Source organism: Schistocerca cancellata, chromosome 1 (genome assembly GCF_023864275.1).
Source record: "Schistocerca cancellata isolate TAMUIC-IGC-003103 chromosome 1, iqSchCanc2.1, whole genome shotgun sequence".
NCBI lineage: Eukaryota > Metazoa > Arthropoda > Insecta > Orthoptera > Acrididae > Schistocerca > Schistocerca cancellata.
This window is the reverse complement of record NC_064626.1, coordinates 166,207,905-166,228,848: the sequence shown is the minus strand read 5'-3', so window position 1 is coordinate 166,228,848 and position 20,944 is coordinate 166,207,905. Positions and strand designations below refer to the sequence as shown.

At 44.0% G+C, this 20,944-nt stretch overlaps 1 non-coding gene across 1 annotated transcript; it reads right to left on the bottom strand.

Moving 5' to 3' along the window:
- Window positions 1-6,636: 6,636 nt before the first annotated feature.
- On the bottom strand, window positions 6,637-6,711 carry Trnas-cga (transfer RNA serine (anticodon CGA)). Its single transcript has one exon. It is a non-coding gene; the product is annotated as a tRNA-Ser (tRNA).
- Between the last annotated feature and the right edge of the window lie 14,233 nt (window positions 6,712-20,944).

The following is a 20,944-nucleotide window of genomic DNA, read 5'->3' as shown; positions in this document are numbered from 1 at the left end:
GTCCCATATTAGCTTTTGTCCCATATTAGCGTTTGTCCCATATTAGTGTTTTGCCATATTTGCGTTTTTCCCATATTTGCGTTTTTCCCATATTTGCGATTTTCCCACATTTGCGATTTGCCCATATATGCGTTTTTCCCATACATGCGTTTTTCACATATATACGTTTTTCCCATATTCGCGTTTTTCCCATATTCGCGTATTTCCCATATTCGCGTATTTCCCATATTTGCTTTTTTCCCATGTTTGCTTTTTTCCCATGTTTGCTTTTTTCCCATGTTTGCTTTTTTCCCATGTTTGCTTTTTTCCCATGTTTGCTTTTTTCCCATGTTTGCTTTTTTCCCATGTTTGCTTTTTTCCCATGTTTGCTTTTTTGCCATGTTTGCTTTTTTGCCATGTTTGCTTTTTTGCCATGTTTGCTGTTTTGCCATGTTTGCTGTTTTGCCATGTTTGCTTTTTTCCCATATTTGCGGTTATCCCATATTTGCGTTTTTCCCATATCTGCGTTTCTCCCATATCTGCGTTTCTCCCATACATGCTATTTTCCTATATTTGCGTTTTTCCCATATTTGCATTTTTCCCATATATGCTTTTTTCCCATATATGCGTTTTTCCCATATATCTCCTACCAACCGAATCCTTCTTGTAGTTAAGTTGTGCCACACATTACTCTTCTCCCATATTTGCGTTTTTCCCATAATTGCGTTTTTCCCATAATTGCGTTTTTCCCATAATTGCGTTTTACCCATTTTTGCGTTATTCCAAGATTTGCGTTTTTCCATTATTTGCGTTTTTCCTATATTTGCGATTTTCCCATATAAGCGTTTTTCCCACATATGTGTTTTCCCATATACGTGTTTTTCCCATATATGCGTTTTTCCCATATATGCGTTTTTCCCATGTATGCGTTTTTCCCATGTATGCGTTTTTCCCATGTATGCGTTTTTCCCATGTATGCGTTTTTCCCATGTATGCGTTTTTCCCATGTATGCGTTTTTCCCATGTATGCGTTTTTCCCATGTATGCGGTTTTCCCATATTTGCGTTTTTCCCCTATATCTCCTACCTACCGAATCCTTTTTGTAGTCAAGTTGTGCCACACATTACTCATCTTCCATATTTGCGTATTTCCCATATTTGCGTATTTCCCATATTTGCGTTTTTCCGATATTTGCGTTTTTCCCATATTTGCGTTTTTCCCATATTTGCAATTTTCCCATATTTGCGTTTTTCCAATATTTGCGTTTTTCCCATATTTTCGTTTGTGCCATATTTGCATTTGTTTCATATTTGCCTTTGTCCCATATTTGATTTTGTCCCATATTTGCCTTTATCCCATATTTGCCTTTGTCCCATATTTGATTTTGTCCCGTATTTGATTTTGTCCCATATTTGCCTTTTTCCCATATTTGCCTTTTTCCCATATTTGCCTTTTTCCCATATTTGCGTTTTTCCCATATTTGCGTTTTCCCCATATTTGCGTTTTCCCCATATTTGCGTTTTCCCCATATTTGCGTTTTCCCCATATTTGCGTTTTCCCCATATTTGCGTTTTCCCCATATTTGCGTTTTCCCCATATTTGCGTTTTCCCCATATTTGCGTTTTCCCCATATTTGCGTTTTCCCCATATTTGCGTTTTCCCCATATTTGCGTTTTCCCCATATTTGCGTTTTCCCCATATTTGCGTATTTCCCATATTTGCGTATTTCCCATATTTGCGTTTTTCCCATATTTTCGTTTTTCCCATATTTTCGTTATTCCCATATTTTCGTTATTCCCATATTTTCGTTATTCCCATATTTTCGTTTTTCCCATATTTTTGTTTTTCCCATATTTTTGTTTTTCCCATATTTTTGTTTTTCCCATATTTTTGTTTTTCCCATAAATACGTTTTTCCTATAAATACGTTTTTCCCATATTTACGTTTTTCCCATATTTACGTTTTTCCCATATTTACATTTTTCCCATATTTGCGTTTTTCCCATATTTGCGTTTTTCCCATATTTGCGTTTTTCCCATATTAGCGTTTTTTCCATGTTAACGTTTTTCCCATATTAGCGTTTTTCCCATATTAGCGTTTGTCCCATATTAGCGTTTGTCCCATATTAGCGTTTGTCCCATATTAACGTTTGTCCCATATTAGCGTTTGTCCCATATTAGCGTTTGTCCCATATTAGCGTATGTCCCATATTAGCGTTTGTCCCATATTAGCGTTTGTCCCATATTAGCGTTTGTCCCATATTAGTGTTTTGCCATATTTGCGTTTTTCCCATATTTGCGTTTTTCCCATATTTGCGATTTTCCCACATTTGCGATTTGCCCATATATGCGTTTTTCCCATACATGCGTTTTTCACATATATACGTTTTTCCCATATTCGCGTTTTTCCCATATTCGCGTATGTCCCATATTCGCGTATTTCCCATATTTGCTTTTTTCCCATGTTTGCTTTTTTCCCATGTTTGCTTTTTTCCCATGTTTGCTTTTTTCCCATGTTTGCTTTTTTCCCATGTTTGCTTTTTTCCCATGTTTGCTTTTTTCCCATGTTTGCTTTTTTCCCATGTTTGCTTTTTTGCCATGTTTGCTTTTTTGCCATGTTTGCTTTTTTGCCATGTTTGCTGTTTTGCCATGTTTGCTGTTTTGCCATGTTTGCTTTTTTCCCATATTTGCGGTTATCCCATATTTGCGTTTTTCCCATATCTGCGTTTCTCCCATATCTGCGTTTCTCCCATACATGCTATTTTCCTATATTTGCGTTTTTCCCATATTTGCATTTTTCCCATATATGCTTTTTTCCCATATATGCGTTTTTCCCATATATCTCCTACCAACCGAATCCTTCTTGTAGTTAAGTTGTGCCACACATTACTCTTCTCCCATATTTGTGTTTTTCCCATAATTGCGTTTTTCCCATAATTGCGTTTTTCCCATAATTGCGTTTTACCCATTTTTGCGTTATTCCAAGATTTGCGTTTTTCCATTATTTGCGTTTTTCCTATATTTGCGATTTTCCCATATAAGCGTTTTTCCCACATATGTGTTTTCCCATATACGTGTTTTTCCCATATATGCGTTTTTCCCATATATGCGTTTTTCCCATGTATGCGTTTTTCCCATGTATGCGTTTTTCCCATGTATGCGTTTTTCCCATGTATGCGTTTTTCCCATGTATGCGTTTTTCCCATGTATGCGTTTTTCCCATGTATGCGGTTTTCCCATATTTGCGTTTTTCCCCTATATCTCCTACCTACCGAATCCTTTTTGTAGTCAAGTTGTGCCACACATTACTCATCTTCCATATTTGCGTATTTCCCATATTTGCGTATTTCCCATATTTGCGTTTTTCCGATATTTGCGTTTTTCCCATATTTGCGTTTTTCCCATATTTGCAATTTTCCCATATTTGCGTTTTTCCAATATTTGCGTTTTTCCCATATTTTCGTTTGTGCCATATTTGCATTTGTTTCATATTTGCCTTTGTCCCATATTTGATTTTGTCCCATATTTTCCTTTATCCCATATTTGCCTTTGTCCCGTATTTGATTTTGTCCCGTATTTGATTTTGTCCCATATTTGCCTTTTTCCCATATTTGCCTTTTTCCCATATTTGCCTTTTTCCCATATTTGCGTTTTTCCCATATTTGCGTTTTCCCCATATTTGCGTTTTCCCCATATTTGCGTTTTCCCCATATTTGCGTTTTCCCCATATTTGCGTTTTCCCCATATTTGCGTTTTCCCCATATTTGCGTTTTTCCCCCTATTTGCGTTTTCCCCATATTTGCGTTTTCCCCATATTTGCGTTTTCCCCATATTTGCGTTTTCCCCATATTTGCGTTTTCCCCATATTTGCGTTTACCCCATATTTGCGTTTACCCCATATTTGCATTTACCCCATATTTGCGTTTACCCCATATTTGCGTTTACCCCATATTTGCGTTTACCCCATAGTTGCGTTTACCCCATAGTTGCGTTAACCCCATAGTTGCGTTTACTCCATATTTGCGTTTTCCCCATATATGCGTTTTCCCCATATATGCGTTTTCCCCATAATTGCGTTTTTCCAATATTGGAAAAACGCAAATATGGGAAAAACACAAATATGGGTTAGACGCAAACGTGAGAGACGAGAAATCTGTGGCACATCTTGACTAGAAGAAGGATACAGTTGGTAGGACGGTTGGTAGGAGATATATGGGAAAACGCAAATATGGGAAAACCGCAAATATGGGAAAAACGCAATTATGGGGAAAAGGCAAATACGGGGAACAAAGCAATTATGGTCAAAACGCAAATACGGCAAAACGCAACTATGGGGGAATCGCAACTATGGGGGAATCGCAACTATGGGGGAATCGCAACTATGGGGGAAACGCAACTATGGGGGAAATGCAACTATGGGGGAAACGCAACTATGGGGGAAATGCAACTATGGGGGAAACGCAACTATGGGGGAAACGCAACTATGGGGGAAACGCAACTATGGGGGAAACGCAACTATGGGGGAAACGCAACTATGGGGGAAACGCAACTATGGGGGAAACGCAACTATGGGGGAAACGCAACTATGGGGGAAACGCAACTATGGGGGAAACGCAACTATGGGGGAAACGCAACTATGGGGGAAACGCAACTATGGGGGAAACGCAACTATGGGATAGACGCAAATATGCGAAAAATGGCGAAAAACGCTAATATGCGAAAAATGGCGAAAAACGCAAGTATGCGAAAAACGCAAGTATGCGAAAAACGGCGAAAAACGCAAGTATGCAAAAAACGGCGAAAAACGCAAATTTGCGAACAACGGCGAAAAACGCAAATTTGCGAACAACGGCGAAAAACGCAAATTTGCGAACAATGGCGAAAAACGCAAATTTGCGAACAACGGCGAATAACGCAAATTTGCGAACAACGGCGAATAACGCTAATGTGCGAAAAATGGCGAATAACGCTAATGTGCGAAAAATGGCGAAAAACGCTAATGTGCGAAAAATGGCGAAAAACGCTAATGTGCGAAAAATGGCGAAAAACGCTAATGTGCGAAAAATGGCGAAAAACGCTAATGTGCGAAAAATGGCGAAAAACGCTAATGTGCGAAAAATGCCGAAAAACGCTAATATGCGAAAAATGGCGAAAAACGCTAATATGCGAAAAATGGCGAAAAACGCTAATGTGCGAAAAATGGCGAAAAACGCTAATATGCGAAAAATGGCGAAAAACGCAAGTATGCGAAAAACGGCGAAAAACGCAAATTTGCGAAAAACGGCGAAAAACGCAAATATGGGAGAAGAGAAATGTGTGGCACAACTTGCCTAGGAGGAGGATTCGGTTGGTAGGAGATATATGGGAAAAACGCAAATGTGGGAAAAGCGCAAATACGTGAAAAGCGCAAATATGTGAAAAGCGCAAATAAGTGAAAAGCGCAATTATATGAAAAGTGCAAATATGTGAAAATCGCAAATATGGGAAAAGCGCAAATATGGGAAAAGCGCAAATATGGGAAAAGCGCAAATGTGGGAAAAGCGCAAATGTGGGAAAAGCGCAAATGTGGGAAAAGCGCAAATGTCGTATAAGCACAAATGTGGGAAAAACAGAAGCGTTCAAGCATTTTCCGGCACAATGAAGCAGCGAAACAGAGCCGGAAAATACACTGGTGTCCAAAATTAAAGCAACAGACGAAAATTTCGCAAGGTTGCGTTTATTTTGCCGGGAAGCAGTATGCATAGTAGCTACTCCGTGAATTTTTCCGGCGTAATAATTCGTTATATTCATATCGGGTCCCCAGCCGGAACATCGCGTCATCTGTACACAATATTTCGGCGGTCAACTTGGCCGCCATTTTCAGATGAGTAGGCCGTCACACTATCTCGCCGGAACTGAAATCAAACACGCTGCGGCGGGTCATTTATTCGCCGACCTCTAGCGACAGGCGCAACAGCGCACCGTTGGTGAAAGATCGCGGTAACGATAAATCTATAAACACTTTTGACAGCTTTTGATGACTGAAACGTAGACCGTTGTTTCTTAATGTCAAACAAAATAAGTTTCTAACTCTTACTTAAAGGATACCCCTTATCTCTGTTTGTAATATTGTCTATTAGCGGAATTTCAATGGCTTCATTCACTACACAGTCCTAATACCGCGACGCTGGGGCAACCACTTGTGTCTCACCGTACATGTTATGAAACGTCCCCTTTGAAAAATTTATACACGACTGTGCTGATAAACCTCTTACACTATTTGCTTTTCAAACAGCTGAGCAAAACTGAACGTACTCAAACATTCACTAAAGTGACACACAATATTTTTAGCGCAACGCAATCTGACTTTCAATAACCTCTACAAAACAATGGCCCTGACTAACTTTAACCTATACCTTTCACAAATCACTTACCTCACAAAAATCTTCGTTACTGGAACTACTGCAATACAGCGAGCGCCACTACTGCCAGCTAAATAAAAGATTCAAACTACTGAAGGCACTAACTACTGATAGTCTTAGCAAATGAAAGATTCTAATAGAGAACAAACAATGTATTTATCTCAATATTCATAATATATACAGCAGTTCCAGAATGAGATTTTCACTCTGCAGCGGAGTGTGCGCTGATATGAAACTTCCTGGCACATTAAAACTGTGTGCCCGACCGAGACTCGAACTCGGGACCTTTGCCTTTCGCGGGCAAGCGCTCTACCAACTGAGCTACCGAAGCACGACTCACGCCCGGTACTCACAGCTTTACTTCTGGCAGTACCTCGTCTCCTACCTTCCAAACTTTACAGAAGCTCTCCTGCGAACCTTGCAGAACTAGCACTCCTGAAAGAAAGGATATTGCGGAGACATGGCTTAGCCACAGCCTAGGGGATGTTTCCAGAATGAGATTTTCACTCTGCAGCGGAGTGTGCGCTGATATGAAACTTCCTGGCAGATTAAAACTGTGTGCCCGACCGAGACTCGAACTCGGGACCTTTGCCTTTCGCGGGCAAGCGCTCTACCAACTGAGCTACCGTAGCACGACTCACGCCCGGTACTCACAGCTTTACTTCTGTCAGTACCTCGTCTCCTACCTTCCAAACTTTACAGAAGCTCTCCTGCGAACCTCTCATTTTGGAAACATCCCCTAGGCTGTGGCTAAGCCATGTCTCCGCAATATCCTTTCTTTCAGGAGTGCTGTTCTGCAAGGTTCGCAGGAGAGCTTCTGTAAAGTTTGGAAGGTAGGAGACGAGGTACTGACAGAAGTAAAGCTGTGAGTACCGGGCGTGAGTCGTGCTTCGGTAGCTTAGTTGGTAGAGCGCTTGCCCGCGAAAGGCAAAGGTCCCGAGTTCGAGTCTCGGTCGAGCACACAGTTTTAATCTGCCAGGAAGTTTCATATACAGCAGTTCATGACATTTTTCAAAACTCCGCCATCTGTCTCCCCACATCCACCACTGCTGGCGGCTCACCTCCAACTGCGCAACGCTACGCGCTGTTCACATCCAGCTGCCGCTGCCCAACACTACAATGGCAGACAACAATGCAAACTAGCCACATACTGCACACAGCACAGCCAGTGATTTTCATACAGAGCGCTACGTGGCATTACCAATATAAAAATCTAAACAGCCTACTTACATAAAGTAAACATTAATAGCCTACTTACATAGCCCGCCTACTTACATAAAGAAAACATAAACAGCCTACTTACAATGTTATGTCCTTCACTAAGGCAATGTTCCGCCATTGCAGATTTTCCTGGCTGAAATAAACGTATGTGGCGATGATGGTCCACGCATCGAGCCTGGACTGTACGAATCGTTTGTCCAATATAGGCTTTCCCACAGTGGCAGGTAATCTTGTAGCCCCGTGCTTCCTCAAACCCATATCATCCATCACAGAGCCCAGCAGTGCTCTGGTCTTAGCTGGCGGACGGAATACACTTTTAATATAAAATCCCTTTAAAATTATACGTATTTTTGAAGATATGCTCCCTGCAAAAGGTAAGAATGCCACCGATTTGCTTGTATCTTCCGTTGGTTCCCGTGAAGGTGCAATCTGTAGACCGCGACGGATCTGATTGTCGGTATAATCATTCTGTTAAACACAGCCTTTAGGTGGTCCAGTTCTTGTGTCAAACTGTGTGCATTAGAGATGGCATAAGCTCTTTTTACCAATGTACGTAGGACCCCGTTGCATCCCAACATTAAGTTCACGATGAAAGTTAAAAAGGATGGAAAACTTGCGTTTTTAGATGTCTTGGTCCACAGGAGGGACGATGGGACATTAGGACATAGTGTTTATCGTCCAAGCCCACTCATACGGACCAACATTTCATGCATCAAATTGTCATCCATTGTACCAACTCAACGGGGTCCTACGTACATTGGTAAAAAGAGCATACGACATCTCGGATGCAGGTAGTTTGACACAAGAAGTGGACCATCTAAACGCTGTGTTCAAGCAGAATGGTTATACTGACAATCAGATCCGTCGTGCTCTACAGATTGCACCTTAGCGGGAACCATCGGAAGGAATTTGATATTAAAAGTGCATTCCGTCTGCCAGCTAAGACCAGAGCCCTGTTGGGCTCAGTGAAGGATGATTTAAGTTTGAGAAAGCCCGGAGTCTACAAGATTCCCTGCCTTTCCGGGAAAGTCTATACTGGACAAACAATTCGTACGGTCCAGTTTATTTGCGTGGAGCATCATCGCCACATGCGTTTATTTCAGCCAGAAAAATCTGCTGTGGTGGAACATTGTCTTACGGAAGGGCCAGGGTTCGATTCCCGGCTGGGTCGGAGATTTTCTCCGCTTAGGGACTGAGTGTTGTGTTGTCCTAAACATCATTTCATCCCCATCGACGCGCAAATCGCCGAAATGGCGTGAAATAGAAAGACATAAATAGATGGACATAAAATGTTGTACGGTGAGACACAAGTGGTTGCCTCTGCGACGCGGTATTGGGACTGTGTAGTGAAAGAAGCCATAGAAATCCGGCTATCTGACAATATTATAAACAGAGGTGAGCGGTATCCTTTAAGTAAGAGTTGGAACACTGTTCTGTTTGATATTAAGAAACAGCGGTCCTTGTCTCAATCTTCAAAAACTGTCAATAGTGTTTGATATGGATGTATCGTTTCCGCGAGCTTTCACCACCGGTGCGCTGTTGTGCCTGTCCCTAGAGGGCAGTTATTTTCGCGCATGCGCGGTGGACCCACGGTCGGTGTATAACTGAGCCGCCGCGGGTACTGGCAGAAGTTCGCGCGCCGGAGATCATCGCCATCAGTGTCTCGTGTGTGCCGTCGTGTTTACTGTTCAGTGTTCACCGTCGCACTCCATCGTTCACCTGTGCCATCAACATCTTCCGTGTTTGTGCGTCGTGTCAACAGTTTGTAGTGTGGATTATCGTCGAGTGTGAACGGCTCCGTGTTTGTCTTTATGTGTCTACTGTTTTATTACCCACCGTTATGTAACTTATGTGTATTCTTTCTGTTGTTTCTTTGTCTATTCTATGGCTGAAGAGCAGCGTATCATGCTGCTGATAGCCTGCCTGTTGTACTGGTTTAAAAATAACAATAAAGAAAAAAAAATACTGGCAGAAGTAAAGCTGTGAGAACGGGTCCTGACTCGTGCTTGGGTAGCTCTGTCGGAATTCCGCCTTTGGCAGCTCCGCAGTACGAACCGTGTTTAGCCGTCCTCGCCGCTGCACGCACGTAATGTTTGTTTACTTCTGTTTACTTCACTACGCTTCTAAGCCAAATAACGTTTGACCTAAAACATTGTCCGCCCTCGGAAGCTGAGTGGTGTGTTCGGTCAGAGGCGGTGGCCCTCTGTAATAAAAAAAAAAAAAAACTGAGTAAAGGAATCAACGATCAACTTGAACGGATGTCTTGTGGCGTCCGACCAGACCAAACGCAACGAACAATACTGGAAAAAAAGTGATCAGCGCTACATAATGTCAATCCTAAGGGCCAGGGTTCGATTCCCGACTGGGTCGGAGATTTTCTCCGCTCAGGGACTGAGTGTTGTGTTGTCCTAATCGTCATCATTTCATCCCCATCGACGCGCAAGTCGCCGAAATGGCGTCAAATAGAAAGACTTGCACCCGGCAAACGGTCTACCCGACGGGATGCCCTCAGCACACGACATTTACATTTACTTAAAACATTGGCCGTCAAGCTGATGCAATGATTTCAAAATACCCGTGACTGTCTCATCGGCATGCACCTATCGATCGTCAGAAGCGTCGTTTATGTTGAGATGACTTACGACGCTGCCTGCAACGAGATTATACAACGGACGCACAACAACTCCAGTTGACAGCAACATTGGGCCGGTGGACGTGGACAACGCCAGATTTGGCCTTCGAACGATCCTCGTTTCAAACTGCCTTTCGATGTACAGAAAGACGAAGTTATCGTGGCGCTAAGCCCATATGGAATCGTCCACAGTCGTGAAGACTAAGCATGGGCACAATTTACAACGTACCTGCTGCTCAAATGTGTGAGACAGGTCTAAAAGACCTCAAGCCCCATGTCCCATCATACATTTTTGCAGGCAGTTGCCGAGCGTTGGTGATTCAGGATGGAGAACCTCGAACATGTTCCGGCTGTGGCAACGAAGGCCACATCCATAATGAATGAATGCCTGCAACGCTGCATCATACAACTACAGAACGAGACACGGACGCCGACCAAATCACAACCGCTTTTCCACTCACGTGCTTGGCGGCACTGTGCGCCAAGCCCTCACAAGATGCAGTTCATAACTCTCTCCCCGGACTGACACAACCGGAGGCGCCGCAGTACCTTGCCTGATTTCCAACTGGACACACCTACGCTCGAAATTTACGAGGATACCCGCGAGAGTCTTATGAAGATTGAAGACTGCATTATACCGACCGCGGATTCTGCACCATAACGGCGGGAGTGTCTTCCTACCTGAGAGACCAACACACATTGTTGGAAGCAAGAGTCGCCCAAACGCCGTAAGAAACTCCCCAAGACATCAGAATTGGCCATTGACCCACTTCACCAGGACAAAAAGGTGGCGCACAAACCTGGTGGCATACGTGAATCATTATCTGCTGCCATAGATAGCCGTTTTCCACAAGACTGTGAGTCGTTCGCCAGAGATTAGCAAGAACCACGCCCGGAAGCCATGAATAATAGCGCATCCGATGTCGCCAAAGCGGTTGAGCTGATCCGGCAAGCACCGCCACCTCTTGCATATGTTAAAACTGACGCCTGGGTTTCACGGGAGGATGATGGTGAGTGAATGTTCCTCCGACAGACTAACGTTAAAATGAGGAATCTTCCCACGACGACCCCTTCTGCTATGGACTTCCACCACCCTCAACGACAACCTTTGGCAGCTATCCACCACAAGGCATACCGAATAACTTCTATCAACATCAATAATATCGGCTCCTGTGTTAAACTTCAACTAATCCATGACACGCTATGGGCAGCAGACGTCGACATCACCCTGCTACACGAACTGAGGAGAGCAGCTTGGTCTGGGTCTCATGGACAGAAGATGTACGCTGCCCCAACGGGCCATTCTCCTCCAAGTAGGTATTGCAGTTTCCAGTCTTGCATATCTACCACTGGGGGTAGAGTTGGCCATGACAGTTGAGGGTACCACAATCATAAATCTCTACGCCCCATCGGGCATGGATAAATGGCGGGATCAGTCGCAGTTTTATGCAGAAGCTTGTTTTTGGTCATCAGTCTTCTGACTGGTTTAATGCTGCCCGCCACGAATTACTCTCCTGTACTAACCTCTTCATCTCAGAGTAGCACTTGCAACCTACGTCCTCAATTATTTGCTGGATCTATTCCAGTCTCTGTCTTCCTCTACAGTTTTGCCCTCTACAGCTCCCTCTAGTACCGTAGAAGTCATTCCCTCATGTCTTAACAGATGTCCTATCATCCTATCCCTTCTCCTCATCAGTGTTTTCCACATATTCCTTTCCTCTCCGATTCTGCTTAGAACCTCCTCATTCCTTACCTTACCATCCACTTAATTTTCAACATTCGTCTGTAGCACCAAATCTCAAATGCTTCGATTCTCTTCTGTTCCTGTTTTACCACAGTCAGTGTTTCACTACCGTACAATGCAGTACTCAAGACGTACATTCTCAGAAATTTATTCCTCAAATTAAGGCCGATATTTCATATTAGACTTCTCTTGGCCAGGAATGCCTTTTTTGCCATTGCTAGTTTGCTTTTGAAGTCCTCCTTGCTCCGTCCGTCACCGTACTTGTTATTTAACACAAAATGACATTAAAAATTTACGTTATTCACTAGCAGCTAGTTGAGAATATGTATGAACTTCAAATGATACGACGAACCGCCTCGTTCAGCATATGGATTCAAACCCAGGTCATGCAGACTAAGATTTCGTGACTTAAGGAAACTAACAGTCATTCCTGACTAGGCATACAGAGAGTGATATACCTCGATTTTAGACAATATAAATTAGCAAATACCAACTTTAAATTACATAACGTAAAAATTTTTAACGGACACGAATTCCTACCCAGCATCTGTTGTGCCCGTTAACGAACTACGATAGATGTTAAATATTGCTTCATCACAAGTAACTTACTTGAAATGCCGTGAGGTAAAGCTTTGTGTTGCACACGGATTAGAACCCAGAACCTAATCGCATTGTTATCGAAGCACAATCAACTGTGACATATCGGATTTTCTCGGCAGTAGCTAGATGATTCAACTGAAATGACGAGACGAAACATTAATTTTTTCCTTCCCGAGACTCCAACCCGGCACCTATCGCTGTTATATTCTAGAGAAAACGAACGTTAAGTACGAATTTGTTACACCAGCAGCGACATGTGAGCATGAACTAGAAGTAATATGACGAAGAGTTCAGTGCTTACTGGGAATCGAACCCCACACATATCGTTGTAGACTACACACAAAGAGATGTCAGCTACCGAATTGTTCTCCACCAGCAGCTTGGAGTAACATCCCTGAACTTACAGTGATCTCTCAAATAGTTCTCTCTCTCACTGGGAGTAAAAAACGTCAGATATCGTTAGTGCTGACAACGAATGAAAATGCAAAAAAATCAAAATTATTATCCACCAGCAGATAGGTGTTCTCGTGCTAGAGCTTGAAAATACACAATGAAAACTTTAGTGCTGGGCCAGGATTCGAACCCATTCACGCGCAATATGTGGAGATGTTGAGGAATCTGCGGTTTTGAACAAACAACAAATAGTAGTCGCGCTGTATTGTCACGAAGGGATCAAATTCCGCGTTAAGGGCGGTCTGAGTTGCATTCCAAGTTCAAAACCAATTTTATTGACATACAGAAGCTCAAATAAAAGATGGAATAAGTGTCGTGTGACCCTACATAGAGTTTGTTTCGTCACTAGAAATAAATAACTAGTATAAGAAAGGTTACTGGTGATAGAGTTCCCATATTTCGCCACTCCTGACTATTGTGGTTCAACCTAACGTCTACTTGGTAGAGAAGGAATATCATGTTTAATGTGAATTTCAGACCACAATGCCATTATACCTTCTTCACTTGGCGTAGCCAGAAGAGAATAGAATCTGTCTCTCCCTATAAAAAATCATCGGCAGATGTTGGAATCGAACCCAGACCACCATCATTGGAAGCTATCATCAATCCAACAGACCACCAAATACACTTGCCTCAGGCTCATTTTTCTATCTTAACAGCATTGCGGGCCGGCCAGTGTGGCCGAGCGGTTCTAGGCGCTTCGGTCTGGAACCGCGCGACTGCTACGCTCGCAGGTTCGAATCCTGCCTCGGGCATGGATGTGTGTGACGTCCTTAGGTTAGTTAGATTTAAGTAGTTCTAAGTTCTAGGGGACTGATGACCTCAGATGTTAAGTCCCATAGTGTTCAGAGCCATTTGAACACCATTGCGGCACACTCGATGAGAATTCTGACACACAGGCTCCCTGTAGTGGTTTGCAGCATGTTCAGTACATTCATTTACTTGGTTGACCGAATCGCCATGAACTAGCTGTCTCGGCTACCCAGTGCATACATACGACTCTATTTTGTAATCACCGAAATAAGATCACGTAACTGCCACCTACACAGAACTGCCAACAGTGTAGGATGCAGAAATTTAAATAGGAAGTGTTCCTTTCCATTTGAGCTACTCTATTGCGCTATCTGTTTGTTGAAACGTCGTGTAGTGCAAAAGAAAAGCTGTAACTGTCTGTCTCACAGAAGTCTAGATCCGGCCATATGTACACTCCTGGAAATTGAAATAAGAACACCGTGAATTCATTGTCCCAGGAAGGGGAAACTTTATTGACACATTCCTGGGGTCAGATACATCACATGATCACACTGACAGAACCACAGGCACATAGACACAGGCAACAGAGCATGCACAATGTCGGCACTAGTACAGTGTATATCCACCTTTCGCAGCAATGCAGGCTGCTATTCTCCCATGGAGACGATCGTAGAGATGCTGGATGTAGTCCTGTGGAACGGCTTGCCATGCCATTTCCACCTGGCGCCTCAGTTGGACCAGCGTTCGTGCTGGACGTGCAGACCGCGTGAGACGACGCTTCATCCAGTCCCAAACATGCTCAATGGGGGACAGATCCGGAGATCTTGCTGGCCAGGGTAGTTGACTTGCACCTTCTAGAGCACGTTGGGTGGCACGGGATACATGCGGACGTGCATTGTCCTGTTGGAACAGCAAGTTCCCTTGCCGGTCTAGGAATGGTAGAACGATGGGTTCGATGACGGTTTGGATGTACCGTGCACTATTCAGTGTCCCCTCGACGATCACCAGTGGTGTACGGCCAGTGTAGGAGATCGCTCCCCACACCATGATGCCGGGTGTTGGCCCTGTGTGTCTCGGTCGTATGCAGTCCTGATTGTGGCGCTCACCTGCACGGCGCCAAACACGCATACGACCATCATTGGCACCAAGGCAGAAGCGACTCTCATCGCTGAAGACGACACGTCTCCATTCGTCCCTCCATTCACGCCTGTCGCGACACCACTGGAGGCGGGCTGCACGATGTTGGGGCGTGAGCGGAAGACGGCCTAACGGTGTGCGGGACCGTAGCCCAGCTTCATGGAGACGGTTGCGAATGGTCCTCGCCGATACCCCAGGAGCAACAGTGTCCCTAATTTGCTGGGAAGTGGCGGTGCGGTCCCCTACGGCACTGCGTAGGATCCTACGGTCTTGGCGTGCATCCGTGCGTCGCTGCGGTCCGGTCCCAGGTCGACGGGCACGTGCACCTTCCGCCGACCACTGGCGACAACATCGATGTACTGTGGAGACCTCACGCCCCACGTGTTGAGCAATTCGGCGGTACGTCCACCCGGCCTCCCGCATGCCCACTATACGCCCTCGCTCAAAGTCCGTCAACTGCACATACGGTTCACGTCCACGCTGTCGCGGCATGCTACCAGTGTTAAAGACTGCGATGGAGCTCCGTATGCCACGGCAAACTGGCTGACACTGACGGCGGCGGTGCACAAATGTTGCGCAGCTAGCGCCATTCGACGGCCAACACCGCGGCTCCTGGTGTGTCCGCTGTGCCGTGCGTGTGATCATTGCTTGTACAGCCCTCTCGCAGTGTCCGGAGCAAGTATGGTGGGTCTGACACACCGGTGTCAATGTGTTCTTTTTTCCATTTCCAGGACTGTATTATCTCACAGCACTGTGGAATGCGGAAGTTCTGGAGAAACTGTTGTTCACTACTGGAGCAGCTGTACCTACATGACAGCTAGCAGCGTGTTGGTAAACATCGTGCACCGTAGATAAGACGTCACGAGTTCTATTACATTCGCTGCTACATTTTTTAAAACGCAATTCTGCGGTCTGCTGAAGTTATCAATTTAATGGAACGTTGAACATAATTCCCTTCACTTCTCAACCCAAAATAGCCGCATATGGAAAAACAGCTAACTTCTGCGACATTGTGTTATTTTCAGGCTTAATAGACGGCCAGGCAGCAGATGGATCGCGAAGCTTTTGTATTATGTATGGAGAGAGCGCATCATGCCAAAATAGTCAGAAAACTATTTACTACATTAGCAGTCGTCTGGTAGTGGCATTTTATTTTTCTTCAAACATTGTTTGACAGCTTCAACTCAGAACAAGTTTTCTACATGCATGTAACAAACTGCATGTGCATTGTCAGTACAAGTCATTGTCAGAACAAGTTTTCTACATGCATGTAACAAACTGCATGTGCTTTGTCAGACTGTTATAAATAATGGTTGGTTGGTTGGTATGGGGAAGGAGACCAGACAGCGTGGTCATCGGTCTCATCGGATTAGGGAAGGATTGGGAAGGAAGTCGGCCGTGCCCGTTCAGAGGAACCATCCCGGCGTGTGCCTGGAGTGATTTAGGGAAATCACGGAAAACCTAAATCAGGATGGCCGGACGCGGGATTGAACCGTCGTCCTCCCGAATGCGAGTCCAGTGTCTAACCACTGCGCCACCCCGCTCGGTGTTATAGATAACATCAGAGAATTTGCATACATTGTTGATGATTAATTTCTCTCTCAGGTTTAGCATCGTTTTAACAATACTAAAAGAAACCTTACGAAAATTGTGCACTGTATTATAAGAAATGAAATAAAACTACCCACGATAACCTTACGACGAATGTCTGTTTTAATAAAACCGAATATCTGTACACAAGCGTGCCTCTATCGGCACGAATTAGTAAAATACTACTCACTTACATTTCGACTGGGTTTGTGTTTAATTGGTATACTGTGTCACACTCAACAGGTATGTAAATTTGGCATTCCATAACTAAAGTTATGTATTCCTAGAAACCCAAAATTTGCTTGTCAGCAGCGGAAAGAGGTGTTACCTGTTGTGCAGCATTGTAAGTTTTTCACCATTGCGCTGTGAGCTGAAAGTATTTTCTTGCGATTTCCTTCTCGATGTTTGATCTGACTACTTGTAACTCTTTTACAGTAGGGATAAAAACGTTATAGTCAGCGAGACTGGTACCGCGAACCATAACAGACGCTTTTTGACAGGTCAGCAAGTCCACACACAGCTAGCGAAGATGTATGTTTGACCAGTAATTGTTGGCAACATGAACAGACATTAAAAATGCCCGTTAGTTTTCACTAGCATGCCGGTGTGCACGTGTTAGGGCTTGAAATGAAATTATGAATATTTTTGAACTGGATCAGGATTCGGACCCACATACTTACCTTTGGAGGAGACCTAGAGAAGATTGAAGTCTTGGAAAAAGGAACGAAATGATTGAACTATAGTGTTCCGAGAGATTCAGATCCTCGAAAGGGGAGATACGAATTCGAATCACAGTCCAGCACCAAATTTTTCATCGTCTCTAGTTCAATCACGTACAAATGAAATAAGAGCCCTGTTCCTTTAAATGGCTATCGGTTCATCAAATAAAATAAAATTTTCTAATGTAAGTAAGTTTACTGGCGACAGTATTTCTGTTTACCATGACCTCCACCTATGTCATATCCCAATGTAAACCGGCTCTGCCCAGTTGGGAATGAAGGAACATGATGTTTAATGCGGATTCTGAATTATAACATCTTCCTCTTGAGGTTACCAGAGGTAACGTAAATCTGTTTGTGTCTCTTAAAAGTAAATGCCTGAACCCACGCATTGCACTTGTGATAGTTCGTTCCACCAGACTATTGTGGCCACATTTCCCAGCCCCAGGCGTGTGCTGTAACGGATAATGTGCTTAGCTTACAAAATTAGTCACGGTGGCAAAAATGCAAGCCTATTAAATGGTTAAGTAGAAGCAAGCTTCTGACGCGGACATTATACTATTCTCATGTCAGCAGGAAGTAAAGACTCTTCTAGGCATCATAGCCTCGATGAAGCCATTTTGAAATTTTCACTAATTAACGAAATTTCTTAGTTCGAGAAAATCCACTGTGAAGTGTGAAGTTACAAGATAATTCGATTATTAGTGTCATTATTACTATCATTTTCTTTATACCGCTGCTGGAACACATGTGCTTGAAGATCATTTAAGGCCTTTTGGTCATTACAGAAGTAGTTGCCCAAGAGCAGGTTCTTTTCCTGTCTACGGAATCCTTTTCAAGTTAACATCAAACATCAGCAATTACTCGTAGATTACATTGAAACTAAAGTAATTGATGAAGTTACTTGATAACAAAAACGCGCTGCCTTTCTTCATTTACTTGCGCCTAGAAATGGCTGTCGAATACTGCCAAGCCAAAAGCGAAGGGATCTTGCTGCCTTCCGATATACGTCGCTGACAGTTATTCCATATGATTTGGTCGACGTGACCTGTTTCAAGTTGCGTATGACAGAGAATGTTTTAGAAAAGCAATTGTTTTCCTTTGCAATAAACATAAGACTTTCATTCTAAGCTGCCTAAGTTAAAATTTTCGCAATATTAGTTCACGATGTTGGGGCGTGAGCGGAAGACGGCCTAACGGTGTGCGGGACCGTAGCCCAGCTTCATGGAGACGGTTGCGAATGGTCCTCGCCGATACCCCAGGAGCAACAGTGTCCCTAATTTGCTGGGAAGTGGCGGTGCGGTCCCCTACGGCACTGCGTAGGATCCTACGGTCTTGGCGTGCATCCGTGCGTCGCTGCGGTCCGGTCCCAGGTCGACGGGCACGTGCACCTTCCGCCGACCACTGGCGACAACATCGATGTACTGTGGAGACCTCACGCCCCACGTGTTGAGCAATTCGGCGGTACGAAACCCGGCCTCCCGCATGCTCACTATACGCCCGCGCTCAAAGTCCGTCAACTGCACACACGGTTCACGTCCACGCTGTCGCGGCATGCTACCAGTGTTAAAGACTGCGATGGAGCTCCGTATGCCACGGCAAACTGGCTGACACTGACGGCGGCGGTGCACAAATGCTGCGCAGCTAGCGCCATTCGACGGCCAACACCGCGGTTCGTGGTGTGTCCGCTGTGCCGTGCGTGTGATCATTGCTTGTACAGCCCTCTCGCAGTGTCCGGAGCAAGTATGGTGGGTCTGACACACCGGTGTCAATGTGTTCTTTTTTCCATTTTTAGGAGTGTATTTCCGAATTTCCATTACTCAACATTAATTTTTTTTGGTGATGCGATTTTTCCCCGTTTGCACTAGCCCCTCCTGTGTGTGGTTGCAAGGACTCAATTGTGACTGAGTCGAATATAGAACTTACACAAGAAGCTGAAAAAGTAACACGGCGTGACAATTCTGTCTGCTTGCAGTGGTGTTGGAACAGAGCAGAAGGGTTCATTGAAATCGATAGGGCGTACCTGTTTTCCGTTGTGTTGGTTAGGGGCCGTAAGGTTCCTCTGTGTCGCATCACTAACATTTCAAATCCAGAGCGCTCTTCTGCGAGCTGATGACGCCATTCTGGCAGCAGTGGTGAACCTATGCGGACTTATTCTAACGACCACTCTTCATTGGTGTTGGTTTCAGTTATTCGAATGTCTCATATCTGATTTTCCATAATGCCTAAGATTTTTCTTTCAGCTTTCTTATATTAGGGCGGTTTTATTGCGGTTCCTTCTCTTTTAATTTTCTGCTTGTGCATTACAATTCCCATGACGGCGCTTTGTTCTGATCTGAACTGCCACCACGCGAACTGGTGGTATAGCGTGGTCGTGCTTTTCTCTTTTCTCTAACTAAATCGGTCGCTAGCTTGATTTTCTTTTTCCTCCGTATAATTTCAACCGAGTTGTTGCATGATGGAGACTTGGGCCTTCTTTCATTGACTTCCCACGCGGTGTTGGGCGGGACCTGAACCTTCTGATTTTCCAGTAAATATTAGCTGCTTGCATCTTCAGCGCTAAACATGCAACCACGAGTCCTATAGGCTCTCGTTTGTTCTGAGATTGTATTATCGAATGTTCCTATCTCCTCCCAGAAGCTCAAAATAAAGTTACATGTATCTACATTGAATTTTGTTACCGTGACTGGAATCTACGTGGAGACTGTTCACATGTTTTTATCTCGGCAGTGAGTACCTGGTCCAGCTCATTTCGTTTACGTAAAGTGGTTCAACGCAGCCGATGAAATAAAGATACGCTTTCTCTGCTTGGTTTATAGTAGTCTAGTAGTCACTGATCCTAGCGAAGACAGTTGATTTCCTGTTGTTATATATAAGGACTAATGCGTGAATGACTTTCCTTTGTCCATTTCCTCACTGTTTTATATCTTGTCCAACCTTTCTTGCGCCGAACGATGCTGTTCCCAGTCGTAAACGTCTGGAGAAATTAGTAGGGATTAATCCTTTTCTATTAGTGGACCACGTGGGTAAGCCTTTATCACTAGAAGGGACCTCTTAATAGGTTACGTATTACTTTGTCCCGTTAATAATCTGTGTTATCCGTGTACTTCAGTTTGGATATCCATTGCAAGATCGATGAAATGGAGCCATAATTAAAAGATTAACAAACCTCCGTTTACACAGAAATGCCGCGTCAGATATTGTTCCATTCCCGAGGATCTATACACTCTTATCAGAGGTAGCTGTCCAAGGAGAGTTCGGCTGTAAGAAAAGAATAGTAATTCGAAGAAAGACCCGGTCTCAAGGCATGTGCTCCAGTCTGTAGAGTCACATTCCTACTTCTTGTTTTTTGTTCTATCTATTACGGACTCGTTGTCAAACACATGTTACAGAATTTAATGAAACTTGGGCTATACATAGAAAGAAATGCTACAGTATGGTACAGAAGCTAACTGAAAAAAATACGCAACGAGACGAACAGAAATGACACTTTTATTCACGGACAATATTTACAGTGAAGTCACCGCGGTTGGTCATCGTCACGATACTACAAAAGGCAGGGCATGGGTCTTAATGGGGGTATGATCACCAAGGATAGCAATTCATGCTCTAAAATATGCTCCTGTACTGGCCACAAGACAGGCGAGGAGTTCTTGTGGTAGGGCAAAAATATTCAAATGTGTGTGAATTCCTAAGGGACCAAACTGCTGAAGTCA